The following is a 22,415-nucleotide window of genomic DNA, read 5'->3' as shown; positions in this document are numbered from 1 at the left end:
CAGATTTACTCAAATACAAATGTGTATTTTCCATCACGTCTGATAAGATCAAAGATTTTCCATCAGCATTCTTCCTTTAATAGTGGCATCTCAAGGATGCATGCTGTTTGAAGTTTGCAGTGATCTGCTTTTATAAGAGGATTTATTGTGGCGTGGGAGCTAGAGTGCAGGCAAGTAATTAGCATGCTATATCAAGAAGTCTTATAATGAATATGAATATGCACTTGCTAATAGGGAATTTCAAATGATTTTAGAAATCCAGATGCAAATGCAACCCTCTTATTGGATCTTTGTGAGGCTATACATGCATATGCAATAAAATCTGGTAAATTATATGTATCCTTTATCTTTAGCATAATTTTAATTTTATAATAGTGGTCAGGCAGCACAAAGTGTTTTTCTAGAGATTATTATAAAGTGAGCACAAATGCATGACAAATCCTTTTGTATAATTATTTAAAACAGTATCTATATTCCCCCAGAAGTATAATCTGTAGTACTGTCAACAAACATTAAAAGTCCACTGTTGTCAAGAAGTATGTTATTTAATACTTTTTTTTATCTCCAGTATCTCCAGCATCCTGCTGTTCATTTATCTCATTTATTAGGTGATACTCCAAAATCATGCATCGTCTCAAAAGATTTTTTAAGATGTGGTCATCACAATCTGATCAGTTCCTCTCAAACTATTTCTATTCAGATGTCCCCTCACCTACCCAGACAGGATTTTCCTTTGAAGATGATTCCAAGCCACTTATGCCCAAGTTTCCCCACACCCTACCTGCAGTGGGCCCCTGTAGTTCATAGGGGTTTTCCCTGGTGTGTATCTCATGGTCCCTATATTCCCTGGAGTCAGTGGCCCAGTTCTTCCCAGAGAAATGGGCCCCATCCCACCCACAGCTGAGGCCTCAATAAACTGACGTGGGCTTTCTCTTCTTCATGGATATGGACTGGACAGACCATCTGACTCTCCCAAAACAGACTGACCTTGTTAACAGAAGCCTTTGTGATCCCTGCTTGGACTTCTTTTTCGCCATTGCTGTTACTAATAATGGCATGGATGAACAGTCTCATCCATTTTTGTTGACTATAAGAGGCCTCTTCCTTTTATCTCTGGAGGTGACCAACCATTATTCCTGCCTCCCCACTCCTTATCCTCTTTGTCTTTTTGTAAACATAAAATTGAAATAAAGAAGTTGTTTCACACAAAACAAACAAACCAACAAATAAAATAAAATGTGGTCATCAAATCCTTGCCTTCTGATACCTCATGTATGTTTCACTTAAAAAGCATCCTAACCCCACATTAGACTTAGGTGTTATGTATACCCGAGTTGTATTTCTCATTCTTCTCAATTACTTTTTCTTTCATACAGCAAAGGGAAGGTTTGAGACATCATGTTGCATAGACCTGGCAATTCGGCTTCCTCCACACTCTCCCTGTTGGGAGAAGAGCTGCAGAGGTCACTCTACCAAATCTCATTATAGTACATTCACAGGATAGAGAGTGGTGGGAAACGCATGAAGTTACAGGTAGGGATGATCTGGGATATATTACAACACTTTATTGAATTAGTGTGGTCTCTTTTTCATGCTTTCTCCCAGAGCTTAATCCTATTAGTTTTCACTAATATGATCTAAACTAAGATACATATCTGTTCTAGATGTCTTAATACAAATTAAATCACACAAAATACCAGCATTATTTAAAAGGATGTCACACCAAAAAAAAACAAAAACAAAAACAAAAACAAAAAAACAAACAAACACAACAACAAAAAACCCTGAAAATTATTTCATCAGCTTGTAATTCTCACTAAAATAATCAAAATATAATAACTTGAAAGGCAGACCTTTACTACCAGGACATAGTTTTATGCTACATGAAGTCATCTGACAGTCTTTAAACTTCATCAGGAAAAGAAGACACTGTAAACACATAATTCATCAACTTTTCTCTGAAATGTGTTCCTTGGATTTTTTAATATAATATTTAATATATAAACAGTCCATCTAATTAACTAAAATTACTTTGTATAAATGGAAATTACAACTTACTGGTATATTAGATTTATTATAATTTTGTTAAAGTTACATTTATTATCTTTGTGGTCAAGATGAATTTACAAGTCAAAGAATAACATGACTGGGACTGAATGGTTCAAGGGATTTGTTTGGAAGCATTTCATACCTAGGTCATTGACTTGACTTCCTTTTTACATGATAATTTCTAGTTACTTGGTTCTGTTTGGCATTCCGTGTCCAGAGGACCTGTGTTTTGTTTTGCTATGTTTTGGTTTTGTCTAGAACTGAGAAGAAAATATTTATTGGATGGTGTGTCTGGAGTGGGGAGATTTACGGTGCTTTTAGAAAGCTATGTGACAACCATGGATACATGCAGCTTACCTTAAAACTTGAGATGTTAACTGCAAGATGATATTAAAATAGTTATAAATGGTACTTCCTCTGACAACATTAGCACTGCTTTCCCTTTCCTTTGCCGAAGTGTCAGGTTTTAGATGTTACAGGAGAAGCAGTCCTCCTATTTTTGATTGGACTTTCCAACCACCATCAAACTTAGAGCTGTGAGTATTAATGGTAATTGGAGTGGGGGTATGCAAAATGCTCTTTCTTACATACAGAGTGGTAATAAATTGATAGATTAATTCTACTAGCTCTGCCCGATCATTTAATTACTATTCTTAACTTTGGTGATAAAAAAAACCTGTTGAATGTCTCTTCCCAGAAGTCTTTCTGAGACCAAAATGGGAGCTGAAAAGTTTTCTCTTTTTTAATTTTTTTTTTAACATTTATTTATTTTTGAGAGACAGAGAGAGACAGAGCACAAGTAGGGGAGGGGCACAGAGAGAGGGAGATACAGAATCTGAAGCAGTCTCCAGGCTCTGAGCTGTCAGCACAGAGCCTGACATGGGGCTCGAACCCACAAACCATGAGATCATGACTTGAGCTGAAGTCGGATGCTCAAACAACTGAACCACCCTGACGCCCCTAAAATTTAACTTCTACCTTGTATGTCAATGTTCTTTAGAGTACAAAGAATCAATTTTGTAAAAATATGGCAGCAATTTAATTTGGGAGAACACAGAGCACGTTCCATTGAGATAGCAGATACATTACTCTTCTAAATATTTTTTGTGAAATATGAAACTTATTACATATGTATTTGAATGTATATTCCAACATTTTTCTTTAAGGTATAATTCTTAATAATTAAATCATAACTACATGCATTACTTTTTATTTTTATTTCATGCAAAACATTAGTAATTTCTTTTTTTCTCAACTAAAAACAGTTTTTTAAGTTTATTTATTTTGAGAGGAGGGTAGAGAGAGAAAGAGAGGGAGAGACTGCAAGCAGTGGAAAGGCAGAGAGAGAAGGAGAGAGAAAGAATCCCAACAGGCTCCACACTGTCAGAGCCCCACACAGGGCTTGAACTCACAAACTGTGAGATTGTAATTTGAGCCCAAACCAAGAGTTGGACATTTAACTGAGTGAGCCACCCAGGCACACCTAGTAATTTCAATGGAAGTAATTTTACCACAATTAAAAAAAAATCTTGTCCATAAGGGTGGGGAAGAGTGCTGCGTGCATTCTGCGTGCTGCGGACACAGTGGTAAAGAAGGCAGATATGGTCTCTGTCCTTCACAATTCATTGTGGACACAGTTCTTGAGCCCCTATTTTATGCACTGTCATTTCCAACGTAGCCATCGAGATGAACTCTTTATGGATCCTTTCTGATTAGTTTACTGTCTAATACAGGAAACAAATGGGAGTTCACTGAATACGGTGACCCTGTCATATGCATTGCATATGGATCCGCACATTAACTGGCACACATATTTGTCCAGTTAATGTACGTTAAATGAATAAATGTCTTATACATAAATCACATGTAAATTTAATTGTAACTCAGAAAAGTAAAAGTAGCTAAAATTTATTGGGCATCTACCATGTGTCTTGGTTAATCTGCATAATAATCCTTGGGAATGGGTATTATTATAATACAGGTAAAGAGCAGAGGTCAGAATTTAAACAATTTTTCATGCAGCCAATGATTACCAAAATCAAGATTTAGATCCATTATTTATCTGAATCCAATGTTCCTGTTCCTTGCACTATACCAACATTCCCCAAATTGTGTCTCAAAAAAGGGTTCTTTGGTCAAATAAGTTTGGGGATTTCTGTTTACTATGTCTTCCTCTTAGAAACTCAAAATGCTAATCAGCATATTACAGGCATTGGTCAGAAGTTCTGCCATAAAAAAGTATGTTTAATTTGGACTGCCACCACTTCCTCCAACCCTACAGTCAACATAAACACAGAGCCCCATATCATCATGTCTTTCAACATAGTTTGGCACTTTCCATATATTTATTTATTGAATAAAAGTAATCTACTATTTGGAAAATTCTGAAAACCCCCTAAATAAAGCTATAGTGAAATAGTTTCACATGGAGAGATCAGGGTAAACATGGGGAAGTGGAATATTTGAGTTTGATGCTGAAGCATGGATTGGGTTTAAAGACTTAGAGAAAAATCAAAGACACTTCAGGAGGATAGAATAGCACAAAGCCAAAGGGCACAGATGAAAAAGCATAGAGCACTACAGGGGAGAAGAGTTTACAGAAACCAACTAAAGAAATAAGGCCATGGAATAGATAGAAGAGAAATTCATGGAGAGCCTTGATTGGCAGCTGGAGAAGTTTATTCTATGGAGTGGGGAACCTGTAAAAATGGTAAATTGGTAAAATGATGTTTATTCAAGTGACATATGCTTTAAGGAAAAATAATCTGTCTCGACTAGTAAACAAGACTAATCTGATTTACTTTTAATGGCATTTTAATCATTTTAATTTTAATTATGATTACAAAAATTGTTATTAGATCTGTGATATTACATCAAGTCCTTAATCTTAATAGCTTAAAAGGAATATTCTTGGTGAGCCTCTGAAAACACTGTCTGACGATGGAAACTAGCACATATATCCAAAATAATAATTACTCATACTGTTGGGCTTTCATTTTGTACTTATCTCATGTGATTTAGAAGCAAACATTGAGATCAATCACCTCTGGATAGATTGCCACTTATAACAGTTCACACACAGTATACTGAGGACAGCTGTTCACTTGTCTTAAAAGCAATATATTTCATACTCTTTAAAAAATTTTTTTAACGTTTATTTATTTTTGAGAGACAGAGAAAGAGAGACAGAGCATGAGTGGGAGAGGTGCAGAGAGAGACAGAGACACGGAATCTGAAGCAGGCTCCCGGCTCTGAACTGTCAGCACAGTGCCTGATGTGGGGCTCTAAATCATGAGCTGTGAGACCACGACCTAAGCCGAAGTTGGACGCTTAACCGACTGAGTCACCCAGGCACCCTGATATATTTCATGTTCTTAAGGAAACCTTTAAACCAAACTAGAAAGGATCATTAAAAAAAATTCAACTCATCCAGGATAATTAATGTTACAACCGGGAGATTAGACAAATATTCACCTAACATACAACAACCTAGTAATTCACTTGGATTAAGAAAATAAATTCTTGTTCAATATTTACTATTTGACTTTTGGAAAGTCCTAAATTCATCAGGCCTTGGTTTCTCAACTTATAAAACAAGATAACTTTTTTGTCTTGTTGGCTTGTTGAGAAAAGAAATGGAATAACAGCTATAAAAGTAATTCAAATCTGTTAAATTATATACATGTAGTATAAAAATAACAATTATTTTGACACTATATTTTATTCACAAAATTACCATTGGAGGTACTAACATAGATTCAGGGAGGGGAGGAGTACTATGATGGGAAATTATATTAGGCACACACCCAAATGAGAAAGACATGGCTAGTTTTGGAACTTTTCAGCAGATTTGGGACAGTCAGGTCTAGGTGGGGACACCAATCACCCAGGGCAATACAGATCTGGCTCTGATATTTAGAAATGAAGTTTGAACAGCAGGAAGGAATTCTGGCGATTTGCTTTTAAGTTTCTTGTCTTTTAGCCAAGTAACCCAGGATTTTACCAATCCTCTAGGCTTCCCACTATATTAAAGTGTAGATAAAGTAAAGTTATCCTGGTAAGATGAGTGGAAAAGTCTACTTATTTCGGTAACCAGAATGCTTGCTTGGCTCATCTGTTAGAAATTCCTTATATCCATAGTGCATTATGCAAGTGAGACAGGGACATTAAGCAACTGAATGGAAATTACCAGGTAGGTTAGCATGAACTAATTTGGGGCAGAATAAGCAAACTTTTACATTTTAGTGAAGATTTAAAATTGATGAGTGCAATCACACCTTCTAGGTCTTTCTTCACTTACCAACCAGAACATGAGTTCTATCAGAGTAGAGATTTATGTCTGTTACATGCTGTCCCTGTGGCATAGAATAATATTCAGCCTCACATTGTGAGCATACAATGAGTATTTACTGAATAAACAAAAGAAGATTTTCCCTAGGACACTATTACATACTTATTTAAAAGATATATGATTATATCAAAATATTTTTTTTTAATTTTTTCATTTATTTTTGAGGGGAGGGAGGGGCAGAGAGAGAGGGACACACAGAATCTGAAGCAGGCTCCAGGCTCTGAGATATCAGCACAGAGTCCAATGTAGGGCTCGAACTCACAGACCATGAAATCAAGACCTGAGACGAAGTCGGATGCTTAACTGACAGAGCCACCCAGGCACCTCTCCAAATATATTTTAGAGAAAAGGAACTTTCAGTCATGATGGCACTTGTACTTCCTTCCCTAGCCGGAAAGACATCATCAGACACAAAAAACTTTGAATTAAACTTTGAACTGGGTTGGCAGTCACACTGAGAATGGAGTGGGAGGAGCGGAGTTTTCATAATGGTTTTTAGGTTCTTCAAAATTATTTATAATAACTGAGTAAACACAGGTCAAGTACCAGTAAAAATATTTTTTCTTTGTCTTTTAAAGAACTCAAATATGCAAGAGTGACTCATTAATTTACAACAAGAAAGTTTAACTTGTGAAATTCCAAGTAGAAATGAAAAATATTAGCATTTCATATTTTCAAGTCAGGAGTAGGTATTTGAATGAACTGCCACTGAAATACCAATTTTCAATTTTAACTTTATATAAGAACTAAGAAATAACTGTGTTCTGATATTTTCAAAATATTTCTATATATTCTAAGATCCTTTTTCAAATCATTCTATTATCATTCCAAAAGGAGACATGATTTAATAAAAACAATGAAACCAAGTATAATACACTTAATTTTTTTTCCTTTTTTTTAAATACAGAATGTCTCCTTGTTTTTTTTTGTTGAGTCCAAGTTACATGTGCTTAGTTTTTGATAAGCTTATAGGTAGAATTCCAGAAAACAATATTGATCCAGATTTGACAATAAAAGCTTATTTGTTTATTTTTAATGTTTATTTGATTTTGAGAGAGAGATACAGAGTGTGAACAGGGGAGGAGCAGATAGAGAGGGAGGCACAGAATCCAAAGCAGGCTTCAGGCTCTGAGCTGTCAGCAGAGAGCCTGACGAGGAGCTCAAACCCATGAACCATGAGATCATGACCTGAGCCAAAGTCAGACGCTTAACTAACTGAGTCACTTAGGTGCCTCCCCTCAAAGCTTATTTTTAATTAATCCTTGGCAATTAAGTTAAGTGAGAGATAACCTTTAGAGAAAGATATGGTTCAAATTCTGTTTTCTCAAGTAACTAGATGTATGACCTTGGGAAAATTCTTTTACCTCACTAAATGTCATTTTCCTCAACAGGAAAATAGGAATTAAATTCCTAATTCAATCGGTTCTTATAAGGATTAAATGAGGTGATACATGTGAAGCTCTTTGCAGAGTTTACCCTTAATGCGAGCTAACTAACAAGATTTCCGAAGCTAGAATAATTTATGCTACACTTTGTACTAAATAACTCTCCTCATGTCAGAGGCTTTACAAAATAAGTCCACTTTTCCATCACAACAGCCTCCAGCGCTGCTCTCCTACATGAACTTTTCTTAATGATCCAGCCTGCACCTATGTTGAATCTATATCCTCTCAACCATGGCTACTGAGCCACGAGAATAGAGCACAGAGAACACCCACCTGCACTTGAATACCTTGGCTCAGCAGGGGCAACAGAACTTTCCCTCATAGACCATTGGCCAGAAGTAATCACATGGCCCTGCGGACCCGCAAGGATGCTAGGACTTGTAGTGTTCCCCTATGTCCAGGAAGGACAGGAGAACGGGATGGTAGTATTAGAAGTCGCACTACATTATAATTGACAAAGCTACTTCAATAGGAAAAACAAGGTGCTGAGTTTTTAGGAAATCACAATCACACTGAAATATCAGTAATTATCAAGTCAAGTGAAATTTAAAAAATTGTTGGGGCGCCTGGGTGGCCCAGTCGGTTAAGCGTCTGACTTCAGCCAGGTCACGATCTCGCGGTCCGTGAGTTCGAGCCCCGCGTCGGGCTCTGGGCTCGGAGCCTGGAGCCTGTTTCCGATTCTGTGTCTCCCTCTCTGTCTGCCCCTCCCCCGTTCATGCTCTGTCTCTCTCTGTCCAAAAAATAAATAAACGTTGAAAAAAAAAATTAAAAAAAAATTGTTTTCTGTGGTATGAAAGTCTGTACTGACAGAGGGAGCTCAATGTAGAAAAAAATAGATTAGACCAAAAGGAAGAAAAACAGTTTTGAGGCCTGGCATGGCTACCGTTATGAGTAACTTCGGGTAGGGCATTAAATTTCTCATTTTCTTAAACTTTAAAGTCTTAGAAGGGGCCACAAAAGCAATTCTGGCCAATGGAATGTGAGTGGAAGATACATGTACCTTTTCTTGGCCAAACTGGTGAAGAAGCTTGTGGGTCTCCTCCCTGCTGGCTTTCCCTCCCTGCTGGCTGGTTGCTGAAGAACATGAGGCCAGAGAGCACAACAGAACCACAAGAGGAGAGGAGTCTGGGTCCAGAACTGACCAAAGGGAACAGAGCTGCCCTACAAGCAAGGATACCTTCCTGGTAGGTAAACAAATGTGCCATTCTGTTGCTTTTGAACTATTCTATCTTTGGTGGGGTCTGTTACTGCAGCTTACATGATACAGCCTTAAATGATACAGACTATGAATAATATGCTTGGCACACAGCGGGTTTTTCTTTTTTTTTTTTTTTAATTAAAAATTTTTTTAATGTTTATTTGTTTTTGAGACAGAGAGAGACAGAGCATGAGCGGGGGAGGGGCAGAGAGTGAGGGAGACACAGAATCCAAAGCAGGCTCCAGGCTCCAAGCTGTCAGCAGAGAGTCCGACGCGGGGCTTGAACTCATGGACTGTGAGATCATGACCTGAGCCAAAGTCAGATGCTTAACCGACTGAGCCACCCAGACACCCTACAGTGGGTTTTTCTAAATGACTACTAGATAAATGGATGCCAAAAATACTAATCCCACAATGCTTTGGGTCTTTTTTTTTTTTCAAACCAAGATTCAGTGCTTAGCTCCAAATTATTAATTTTTTTTTTTAATTTGGCAACATCTTGTTGGATATACAGAGAAGAACTTCTATTAATTCTGAGAGTTTTCAAATATCTGAATGTGTGATTTTAATATTATGCTCAAAATGCTATAAACCAGAGCAATTTGCTTAGCATGTAACAAAAATATTATTTTCAGGATGGCACGCTTGTAATCGTTTTCAAAATATCACTTCCAACATAATGTTGAACAAATTGGTGTGAAATACTAGGTTATAATGTTTAATTACCAGTATCATTTCTTTACAGGCAATCTTATTTTGATGTTTTCATAAGAGATAGAAAAACTTAAACTTAAACAGGAGAGTGGCACCTGATTCTGAATATTGTGTGTAACTTGTAATGTAGTCATGTCCATTCTGTACCAGCATCACAGAGAAAAAGGAAGAAGAAAAAATAATTGTTTCCTACCATGAGCTCCAATTCACTGAGATATTTATGTAACTGCATTAACACTGCCAACTGAACAAAGAACTTCAGTCATGTATCTTTTCAGATCTTCAGGCAAAGTTTAATTCCCCTTCCCTTCTTTTATAAATGATTTCCTTCAAAGGATACACACCCTAGTGGATAAACAATCTTCACGGGAGAACATGAAATTTAGCTATTTAATATGTACAGTTCAGTGTCGTGAGGTGTGGAATCATAGTAAATAATGTTTTGTGATGACACTAACACTAATAAAGATGATGACATTTTCATGATTAGTCATGTTTTTAGTAAAGGGAAATTAATAGATAGGACTATCCACTCTGAAAGATACATACAACATGCTGACAAACAAAACTGGGTTTCAGCATAAAATGCATATGTTATATAGATAGTATACGCATACACCTAAATTCACTGTGCATGTTTATATGCATATCTTTCATCTAGTATTTTCTTTTCACCTACAAGTTAGAATGCTTTTACTTCATACTCTATTATAAGCCCATTTAGTCACATTTCTGTCAGATCCCACTTGCATATTCAGTGTTGAATAAATCAGTGGCTAATAAATGTCCTTGAAAATGTGTTTAGAAATAAATAATGAATTGCTGTATCTGATCATAAATGCACATTTTTTTTTGCTCTCAGAATCCTACAAAGAATAGCCTGACCTATTACATAAATATATGGAAAAAGAGAAATAATTATAGGCAATCATGTAAAAGGAGCCTGGTTAACTCTTACTAAATGGATACACTACAGACCAAAAAAATGTTGTCATAACTGTTCAAAAAATTCCACTGCAAAGGAAATACCAAATGAGGATAGGGAGTCAACCTTTTCATCGTAAGTGCTTTTTATCACATCTCCACGGGCTTGGGACGCAGGCCCAGCCCCACAGTGTGCAGAACGGCGGGCTGCTCAGAGTTCCAGCCCTACAAGTGTCATCCCCTTGAAGGTACCTCTCCAGGTGACCACAGGCACGCTTTCAATTTACGGCAAGATGGTATGACAGGCAGCATGGGAGGACAGCAGCGATGGAAATACAGATCAAGTACAGATAAAAAATATGTCCACCTTGACAAATACAAACAAGACTTTTCAGTAACAATGTATGGGGAAATATCTCTTGACAAATGCGAAGAATACAATCGCTTCTTTCTCATTAATACTTTTCACAATCCCCTTCGGATTCCATCCCAACCTCTCTCCACAATCCAGCATGTCTACACATCCTACATCTATACTTACTCAAATAATACAGATTTATGTCCCCTGCACATACCTTATAAATGTCAACCCATCCTTCCTCAAAGCATCTTGCTATTCAGCAGGTTTCAAATTTGTTTTTAAAATCTATTATGTGGGTGATCCTTCAGCAATACTTTGAAGTGCCTTCCCTATTAAAAGTGAAGAGAGATCTGGTGTCCTAAGAAGAGAAATAATGATAGCTTATGGCTATGATCTCACATCTTCCTGACTATGAAATAATTGTCTCTCCTTGAAAAAAAATAGAACACATATGCCCAAGTAAAGAAAAAAAAAAAGCAAAAACAAAATTTAGGAGGAAAAAGGGACCACATAAAATCTTGCCAAAGGTTCATGCTTTACATAAAGCTGCAGTTGGGACTTTACAAAGGAAATCTCTGCACTTTTTATTTCTGGTTCAGAGGATTTACATGCTCTTTCTAATGATCTGGGCCTTCAGCACTGGGTAATGTCTCCCAGTCCCCAGCTTAGCACTCATGCAAAATTGAAGCACTTTGGAAGCAGTTTAGTAGCTGCAGATGAATCTCAATGTGCAGGAAAAGGCATAATGGCTGTTTAGCACCAGCTAGGAGAAGCTGAGGAAATCAGGGGGAAAAATCTATTGAACTTAAGCCATCTGGGAAGCCAACTGAGAGCGACTGCATTAACAACATGTTTACATCCCCATTGTGTTGCTAGGCCAAGCAAAAGTGTGTGTGTGTGTGTGTGTGTGTGTGTGTGTGTGTGTGTGTGTGTATGTGTGTGTGCGCGCGCACAGAGGAAATAATCAGGTGAAATTCTTGTGATTGTATTGTCTATTTTCATGTGGTTTTGGCAACTGTGCAGGGAAAAGAATTTTCATGAAAAATGTGGTGATGAGAATGTTCAGGTCTCCACGAGACAGGGTGAACTGTTGGAGTGAGGGGGTTGGAAGGATGCTATGGCATGAGGAAAAGGAGTGAAAAGCAGGAGCCTAGCTGTGCGCTGCGTTTCCTGTATCTGGCCCGCAGTACAACACAACAGATTGGGGGAAGCTGCAGAAATCCGGGAAAGAACAACCAGAGAATGCTTCTGTTGCCTGTTACATTTCTAGTTAACTCAGAAATACTGGCCAAACGAGTATTTGGGAAACAGCCAGGTAAATGTCATCACTTTCAGCTCCCGTCACCCCCATTTGCTGTCTCTATCATCATGACCCTTTTCTTTTCATGGTATTTGATCAACTATTTTTAGAACAGTTTTAGGTTCCTAGGAAAAGTGAGACGAAGGTGCATATTTCTCCTATACAATCTGCTTCCATACAAGCATAGCCTCCCTTGTTAGTAACATCCTCCAGCAGGGTGGTACATAACTGATGAGCCTCCACTGACATGCGATTGTCACCCCAAATCCATAGTTTACGTTCAGGTTCACTCTTGATATTGTACATTCTATGGATTTGGACAAAGGTATTGATGTATCCACCTTGATAGTGCTATCCAGAGTAGTTTCACTATCCTACAAATCCTCTACTATCCATCTACTCGTCCCTGTCTCCCCCTACCTGGGAGGCAACCACTGATCTTTTTACCACCTCCATAGTTCTGCCTTTTCCATAATGTCATATAGTTGGAACCATACAGTATATAGCCTTTCAGATTGGCTTCTTTCACTTAGTAATATGCACTTTAAGTTTCCTCCATAGTTTTTCATGCCATGATAGCTCATTTCTTTAAAGTACTGAATCATATTCCATTGTCTGGATGTACCAGTTTGCTTACCCACTCACCTACTAAAGGACATCTTGGACTGCTATAAATATCTGCGTTTTTGTGTGGACATAGGTTTTCAACTCTTCTGGGTAAATATCAAGCTCTGATGGCTGTATCATGCGGAAAGAGTATGTTTAGTTTTGATTTAAAAATGCCAAAATGTCTTCCAAGTGGCTGTATTATTTTCTATTCTGACTGACAACGAATGAGAGTTCCTGTTGCTCCACATCCTTGTCAACGTTTGCTGTTGTCATTGTTCTGGATTTTGACCCTCCTAATAGGGGCAGAGTGGTTTCTCATATATGTCCCTAATGACATATGCTTATTTGCAGTTCTTGGTGAGATGTCTGTTAAGCTTCATTGTGCTTTTGAACTGTAGCCCCACCCCCTGCCAAAAGATATGCCCACATCTGAATCCCTAGCAAAGGTGAATATTACCTTACTAGGCTAAGAGTCTTTGCAGATGCAATTAAATTAAGGATCTCGAGATCCTAAATTACCCCAGGTGGGTCCCAGTTCCAGTAATAAGTGGACACACAGAGAAGGGAGACACAGAATGGGAGGTGATGTGAGGAAGGAGGCAGAGACTGGAGTGATGCTGCCACAAGCCCAGGAACGCCTGGCAGCCACCAGAAGCTGGAAGAGACAAAGAACAGACCTTTCTCTAGTGACCAGAGGGGGCGCTGCTCTGCAGCATTTCAGACTTCTAGCCTCCAAAACTGAGAGAATACATTTCTGTTGTTTTAAGCCCCAAATTTTGTGCTAATTTATTGTGGCAGCCCTAGGAAACTAACACAGTGACTAAGGGCATTTACTGTCTACATTCAAAGAATGAACTCAACATCAGACAGAGCAAAAAGGTGAGGAAAAGCTGTCTGCCATGCAGTGTTTTTCTGGTTTCACAAATGCCCCACAGAGCGGGTGTGGGGAGGTAGCCTTTTAGTCACTAACGTCACTTCATACAGAGGGCATCATTGTCTAGGATCATCAAGACTGTAGCTATAAAAAGAGGCATGCCATTCATTCCCTGCCATTCCTGGAATTGCCTTGTACAGAACATTCCCCTGGGTTTTTCCAGCTAAATTTTAATTCACTCAAGCCTAGAGTTCCCCCCCTCTTCCCTCAGGAGGCTGCAATCCCTCAGTCTGAGAAGTTTAATAGGCAGAGACAGGCGAAAGGATATTGCAGAAAGCAGGGGCTCTCTACCGTGTAACTCTACACCATGGAACTACCAAGGGGTTTCATGAATTTATTCTTGTGATGAGAGGAGAACCCCAGCAAATGGTAAAGCATACTCTTTATTCTCTCTCTTTTTCCTCATCCCTTTTGCCCCTTTCAGACTGTGATCTCTTCAAGTGCATCAGGTCTTAGTTGTGTCTCTACTCACAGCACCAAGAAAAGTATCTGGGGCATGGATTTTGAACAAAACATGTGTCTCTATACCTCCTCTATGCTGTGCGTTCACAGTAGTGTCTCCCCTCTTGCCCCATTTCAACCAGGATGTACATTAGCATTTCTACAGAGCTTAAAATTAGTGAACAAAGAATAAGCTATGCCCTGCTCCCAATTAAATCGTTCTCTGGGAGGTGGGGCCAGGACATACATGTTTTCAAAAATCCCCCCTGGAGATTGTCAAATGCACCCAGGGTCCACAACTAGCATCCTAATTTTTCCTTGTTGCGCTTGCCTTCATGTTCTTGGAGATTTCTCCCAAAGCGGATTTTTAAAATCAGGTTAAACCCTTGATGAAATTAGCAACTAGTCCAAGGCTTCCCTAACCTGAATTGTTTTTCATTGCTAGATATTATACTTACTACGGGCTGTGTTTGCTTTTTTGCCAGACTCTGATATTTTGCTAATTGTAGCTTTCATGCTATACATGCTGATCTTGTATCTCCAAATGGTGCTTTTTGGAGGAACTGGAAAGAGTATTTCAACAGGGATAACTCTGGATTGATGACACCTGGGAGAGAAGACTAAAGGGTTCATAGTGAGAAAAGCCCTCTCCCCTCAAGTTTTAGCATTCGATTCTTCCTTGGTTGTGGCATTTTTTAATTAAAAAGTTTTCTCTTGTGTCTTTGAAGATGCCAAAAAAATATGCTGGGGTGAGGAGAGAAAAAAAACAGTATCAGAATTTTGAGCTAATTTTGGAGCTAATATTAGATAGTAAGATTTAATGATACAGAGATTCAAATACAAGAGATTACAATGTGTGACATCACAGAATAAAAAGGACAACAACCTGGGTCATTATCCCATAATTATCAGAGAGGTTTATTTATATTAGCGCAGTAGGTACCAACACCAAAAAAGTGTATTTTAATTTTGAGCGAAAGCCATGCTTTTTAGAAGCTAACCCTCTCTTCTAAGCTGAAATTGTTTCTTAAACTTCCTTAAACAGGATGCCTAATTCATTTCATGTAACAATCCAATGCTCTGTTCAGTAAGTTTCTTCCTATAAAAATAAAGCATAAGAGACTCTCCTTAAACACCTCACATATTATAGCCAAAGGTGAGATTAAAAATATACTTCAGGTTTTAACACTTGTGCTCTTCTCACTTTGAAGTGAGCATATGAAAACTCAAAGCCACAGCGCATGCATTGTTGCTGGGCACATGGCAAAATTGCTATAGCAACAGAATCACTACTTTTACTCCTGAAATGCCCTGATTGGGTAGCAAGTAATCTAGATGAAGAATGGTCCTTGGACTCCTGCTTCTTATTGTAGCCTCTTTGTGGGCTTGGAAATGGGTAGCATTTGATTTAGTTTTTTTTCTAAAGTGGGGTAAATACACAAACACACACATAAATACATATGTATATACATGCATGTCTACATGTATGCACACACACACACACACACACACACACACACATTCTTCATTAAATTGTATTAATCAACGCTTTCATTTCAGCTGTGGGAGGACAAAGGAGTAATGCATCACAAGTAACCTTGCCCTAAGCATTAACCGGCAGAGGAGAATTCTTTTGTGTTCGTTGCTTTAAAAACTCTTGCTGTATATGATTTTAGAAAATTTCTGTTTCCCTCTAATGAAATGATAGCTCACTAAAACTGCACTGAAAGACGTAATGTGCTCTTGCCTCTTACTTTGCAATCATGTTTGGGGCCATATGTGTTCAATAAATACATGCTATTAAAATTTTGTATACAGTATGTAACTCAAATAAGAAAAATGTTCCCTGCGGGACAGAATTAAATTAAAATTACATAGTTCCGCACGAAGCCAGGGTGTCTGAAGTATGTGAAGGGTCTACAATATCAATACATGCAAATATTGGAATTGGCTAAAATGAACAACCATTAAGAACTTCACAAAAACAGTAGATGAGACACAAAAGGAACCTAAATAGGTAGTCTGAAATTTTTCAAGCCCTCTCTTCTGTTTGTAAGTTAGGAAAAGAATGGAAACAAAACCCAGGTTTCTCTACAGTAAGAGAGCCTGAATCATTCAGGCAGCCGAGACTCATCTTCATGATAGAATGGAGTGGAAGCAACAACTAGAATCTATATTCTGGAACTCTGACCCAAGCATGTATTTGTAATTGCAGCTGGGATTATGTGGGCCATGTTAACTCAGGTGTTTAAAGACTTAAAGTCAATGTGAAACAAGGATGAATCAACTGTGAGCACTAACAAATGAAGAGTAAGGAAAAATATATATTTCAGGATGATTGAGGTCTCTTGCCAGGGTATCAGACTGACTCCGTGGAAAAGCCTTTGTGTACTACATGGATCCTTACCAATTTTCTATTTTTATTTTGAGGCCAGCCTAACAATGGAAAAAAAAAAGTTGCTAGTTTCCGGTACTGAAATGAGTACCTCTGGGAAGGAAATCAAATAAATAATTGGTTTATTTTCCAGAATCATTTATCTTCATTGGCAGACAAATATATTACAGATATAAGGCTCTATTCTTGCTAAGGCAGTACTCCCACTGACTTAATAGAAAATTATGGAATGAAGTTCAAGTAGAGCTTCCAAATTTTATTCACCATTTACTAAAATTTAAACAAAGGCCATGTAACTTCATTTTGAAAATGTTCACTCTGTTAATGAGTTATTTTACATAGAGAAAAATAATTGGTATGGTGTGTATACTTAATATGTAAAATAACTCTCCTTACAGAAGATTATGCTATCTTATCAATTCCCCAAATCACCTATTCATGAAATTTCTCAAATAAAAACATTATCAGTATGTCTCACTAAATTTCAGGTACTCAAATTTCATAGGATGAATACCTATAATTCCACAAAACAAACTTTTATTCTCTCCTGTGCTTAGTGCCTTGTGTTATAAAATTCAGAACAGGTACTCAAATTTCGTAGGATGAATACCTATAATTCCACAAAACAAACTTTTATTATCTCCTGTGCTTAGTGCCTTGTGTTATAAAATTCAGAACAGACAGAACTTTACAAAACAGAGGCCATACCATATCATTCCAATCTAATTGAAGAGACAGATATAGATATATATGCACAACTACACAGTTACATATGTATATTATGTACATATGTATTACTACATGTGTTTTTATACATACATCACTATATGTGTATATGAAATACATGTTTATATCTTATATATATAACTCTTTAATATGTAACATAGCATTGTATTATAAGAAATGGACATTTTTTACCTCAAAAATGATTGAATATTGATAATCTCTAATGGTTTAACCTACTACACATACACAACTCACACTTATGAGTATAATAAAAACAGAAGTACAAATAAAAGAAACGTAGACATGTTACATATGACATGGGTTTTACAAAAGGATTCATCACAATATTGCATTTGGGATACTTCTTTAAGCATGAGTAGGATTTTGACAGAAGTAGGAAAGGGGAGAGGATGGGGTAAAGGTCATTAATTCATACACACATACTTACTGATCACCTACTAAGTACCAATGCCAAGTTAAGGATGGAAGTAGAATAACAAAAAAGATGGACATAATCCTTGATTTCATGGAGCTTACTCTTGGGCTCATAATGTTCAGATGGAAGAGGAGAGGTAACTTGAGAAAGGGAAACATAACTGTCCCTTTCAAGTATCTTACATTATTATTAAGAAGCCAGAAAGTGACCAGACGTGTTTCTAAAGTTCCACATGACTTAAGTAGGACCACTGAGTCAAGATTAAGAGAAAATTGATTATAGTCAATTTAATAAAGAGCAAGCCAATAATGGCTTTGGGTTTAAATGGCTGCCATAGTCTCACAACTTAAAGTTTCTATGACTCTAAGACATCAAAATGTAAAGGAAAGAGTGTTTACATTCATTTAATACAACTTAAACCCCATCCTGTTTCCCTCTGAAAATGTAAGAGCAGCATGTCCTAAATCAAGTCCTGGTATGACATTAAGGGCTCATGATATTTTAACAGAGGTTCTGTGAAAAGCAGTTCAGTTGCCAAATATGATGAGGTTAAAAAAAGTTTGCCACTGTAGAGCTTTCCTGGGACTTTTATAGGAAAATACACTTTATACTTTTCTCCAAAAAGGGGATATAATTACTGTAGTGTTTCCTAACGTATTTAACCACCTAGTTTTTGTTGGGTGTTGTGGTGGTTGTTGTTTATTTGTTTTTGTTTTCCAAAATAGCACTTATAAGACACTGGTGGCTCACTGAACATAGCTTAAGAGGAAAAGTCAAATTTTCCCAGTGTCTAGGACATGTGGTAGAAGAGAAACTATTAGAAGAAGGCTAGAGAGTTTGATTGGGGACCGATTATACTGAACTTTTTGAATATAAGACCAAAGAAGACGAGCTTCAATCCATGGACATAGGAAAACCATCATATATTTTAAGAAATGGTGTGGTATAATCACTTGGATCTGTGCTTTAGGCCTGTGATGAACTGAAGAATGGTTTGCTGAGGAAAAAGGCTGAAACCAAACAGGTGTTGGAAGTTACCTAAATAATCTAAGAGGTATATGATAAAGGTCTATATATACTGGGAGAGTTAACAGTGAGAATTAAAAACAGATGGATGTTTTGTGGGAGAATTCTGAGAAGGAACTGGCAGTAGCTAATGATCACTTTGGCTGCTGGAGTAAGGGATAAAGCTGACATTTCTATTTTTGGCGACAGGATGGAGAGAAGAGGCATCTGAAATAAGAATACAAGAGGAGAAAAAAAATTCAATTGTGCCACTTTTGCAACAGATGGGGACCTGAGTGAGAAGTGCATATTTGTAAAAGCTCCTTTTGGAGTAAAGACAAATTCACTTAAATTAGTGCCCCGTTATAGCTTCTCTTCATCAGTTTCTTTTTTTTTCTGTTAAGGCTCTCCTTTTTGCTAACTGGCAAAATATTGAAGACCTTCAAGAATAAAAAGAATCAAATCCTAAGCACTGGTTCAAGTTATTCCATTAAAGAATGAGAAAGGTCTTAGATACAGAAAATCTGACATGGGCAAGGAAGGCAGGAGAAAGCATGGAAGGTAAATGTCTAGCGGACCTTCTGTACTGGATTTTCTTTTCTGAAGAAAATGGAAACATGTATTCACAGATGTTTTTTAGACAAACTGTTCTGTGTTTGGTAGTTATGGCAGAATTTAGGGAGACGCTACTGCGTACAAGGACAAGAGCAAAGGTTTGGAATCAGACAGCCCTGGGTTTATATCCTTGCTCTGCCATCTCCTAGCTATGTGATTTGGGGCTCATTAGTTTCTTTATCTTGAGGAACCTCAGTATTCCCATTTACAAAAGAAGCCAACAAATGATCTCAGAAGGTTATTGTGATATCTAAATAACGTAATACATGTAAGGTGTTCAATATAAAGCTTGGAAATTTTTATCATTGTTGTGTTGGTCCTGCTGATAATACTGTGCTAATGTGAGAATATAATTGAAGAGGAAAAGGGAAAATCTTGGGAATTATTAAAATTTCAAACCAACTAAGGTTTTCTAAACTCCCCTGCTTTTTTGTAGAGGAGAAATATTTGCTTTTCGATGGTATATCTTAGGTACCATGGAAACAAGGGTTGAAAAGACTTCAAGTAAATAGAAAGCATCCAAGCCTGTTTTTTTCTTAAAAATGTAACCATACAATTTTGAGCAGATCAAAATTTCTAAGAAATTCTGATAGAACAGATACTTATTACTAATCAAGAGCTTCTGACTATTGAAATTTTCTAAACCACCTAATATATACTGCTTTCCACTTTTCTGTTTCTTATATTACATATTTGCAAGAAATGCAAATGTGGTTTAAGTGAAGGAAGGGAAACATTAACCATAATAAATGATCTTTAATCAGTACATTTTATCATCAGTGGGGTAGCCTTGCTCAGTGAGTACAAACAATTGTTTGCTTCGTGTTTCAGAACTGGAGAGTCTATTTATGCCTTCATAATTTAAAAGGAAGAATATTGTAAGTTGGAGAAGAAATTTTGTTCTTTTTTTCAGGATTATTGTTTTGTAGTTTCTCAATGTGAAGTTACCTGTGATGGGGATTTTATTGAACGTGGTTGATTTTTCTTAGTTGGAAGGCAATGTATCTGATTCCACTAAACATGCTTCCAAATATTATTATTCTAAGGCAGAGTTATCTATAAAAACAAACTCATTTGCAGTGACTTCTCTCCCTCTTATATCATCTGAGAACCAATTTGATCTTTTAAATGCCAAGACATTTCTCTGATTTGTAATATATTTCAAGACTTGATGTATTCTAACATTTCTTGCGATTAAGCACCACTAACCCCCCCATAAGACTATAGTCAGACTACATTAAGTGAAGACTTGAGAACCAAAGTTGCAGGTAAATCCAACTTCAGGGAAAAAAGTCCCCCAAACTAAGCATTTCAATTTCAATTCCATTTATAATGCTTCTGATCTCACAGAAAAGCAAAGAGCTCTAATATAAGAAGCCTACAAATATTCCCACAATACTTGTACAGATTGGAGATTTATGATAACAGGCAAAGAGATGCAATAAAATGGTTTGCAGTTTTTTTTTTCAGGTTTCATTATTTATTATGAAAATAACACATTCATGGGATTGAAGAAAACAAACTATAAAAGAAATCTCCTATCACCCCAGATTTTGAGCTGTCAACTGCTTATTATATATTTCTCCAAAACATGCCAATGCATAGACAAATATATGTGCATCCTTTACATAATGAGGACATATTACATACAGTGTTCTGTACTCTGGTTTTCACTTCAAATTTTATGTGAGAGATTTTTCTACAGCTTCATGTATGGAGAAAGCTCATTATTTAAAAAAAAACAAAACAAAACATCATAGTAGTCCATGTAGGGATGAACAGTTCTCAGTATGCCTCTGCAATAGGGGTGCAATGAACAACCTTGCATTTCAGTCTTTGTGCTCATTTGGAATTTTATTTTTAAATCCTAAATTTGTAATTACCAAGTAAAAGGGTATATACATTTAAATATTGGTAGGTATCTTCAAATTGGCCTGGTAAAATCCAAAAGACTGTACCAATTTGCAACCTCATTAATAAAGGATGAAATATTCCCTATCCCATTCCTTTATCAACACTCGATACTGTTTTGATCTTGACACCATCTTAGATGCTTATTTACCAACTTGCATTTCCTTTACTATATACTCCTGTTCAACCTCTCCCCAATTTTCCATTTGGGTTGCTGATATTTTTCTTAAATATACTTTAAGAACCAGTAACATGTTAGTTAAATTAGCTCTTTGATTAATATATGTCCACAGACAGGGCGCCTGGGTGGCTCAGTCGGTTAAGCGTCCGACTTCAGCTCAGGTCACGATCTCGCAGTCCGTGAGTTCGAGCCCCGCGTGGGGCTCTGGGCTGATGGCTCAGAGCCTGGAGCCTGCTTCCGATTCTGTGTCTCCCTCTCTCTCTGCCCCTCCCCCTTCATGCTCTGTCTCTCTCTGTCTCGAGAATAAATAAACGTTAAAAAAAAAAAATATATATATATATATATACACACATATATATATATATATATATATATATATATATATATCCACAGATATAATCAAGTGTGTGTGCTTGTCCCTCAGCTTTGTGGTTTTCTTGCTTTGGATATTCAAAATAAGAAAGCTTTCTTATATGATTTCTTAATTTTGCCTTTATTAAAAAGACTTTTGCTCACTACTGAAACCAACCAACCAACCATCCAAACAAATGCCAAAATTTTCTCCTAATGATGTTAATGACGATGATGGTGGTGGTGGTGATGATGATGATAACATTAAGCCCTAACATCAAGAACTTATTGTATTCTAATTAATGAGATAAAATCCAAGATTCATTCATTCATGCATGCATGCATGCATTCATTCATTCAGTTTCCAACTGCCCACCTTGTGTTACATGTTAACACACTGTAAAATGCCTTAACTGAGAATTCCCTGGTCTCTATTTTAATCTATTAATCTGTAGGTCTTATTTTCTGT

At 37.0% G+C, this 22,415-nt stretch overlaps 1 protein-coding gene across 3 annotated transcripts in view; it reads right to left on the bottom strand.

Moving 5' to 3' along the window:
* Nucleotides 1-22,415, bottom strand: part of UNC5C (unc-5 netrin receptor C) — a 362,171-nt gene that overhangs the window by 132,110 nt on the left and 207,646 nt on the right. The gene's annotated exons all lie outside the window — the stretch shown is intronic.

The sequence above is a fragment of the Puma concolor genome, chromosome B1, assembly GCF_028749965.1.
Source record: "Puma concolor isolate L17-30 chromosome B1, mPumCon1.1.hap2, whole genome shotgun sequence".
NCBI classification, from domain to species: Eukaryota; Metazoa; Chordata; class Mammalia; order Carnivora; family Felidae; genus Puma; species Puma concolor.
Note: the sequence above shows the minus strand (reverse complement) of the source record. Positions and strands in the feature narration are given on the sequence as shown.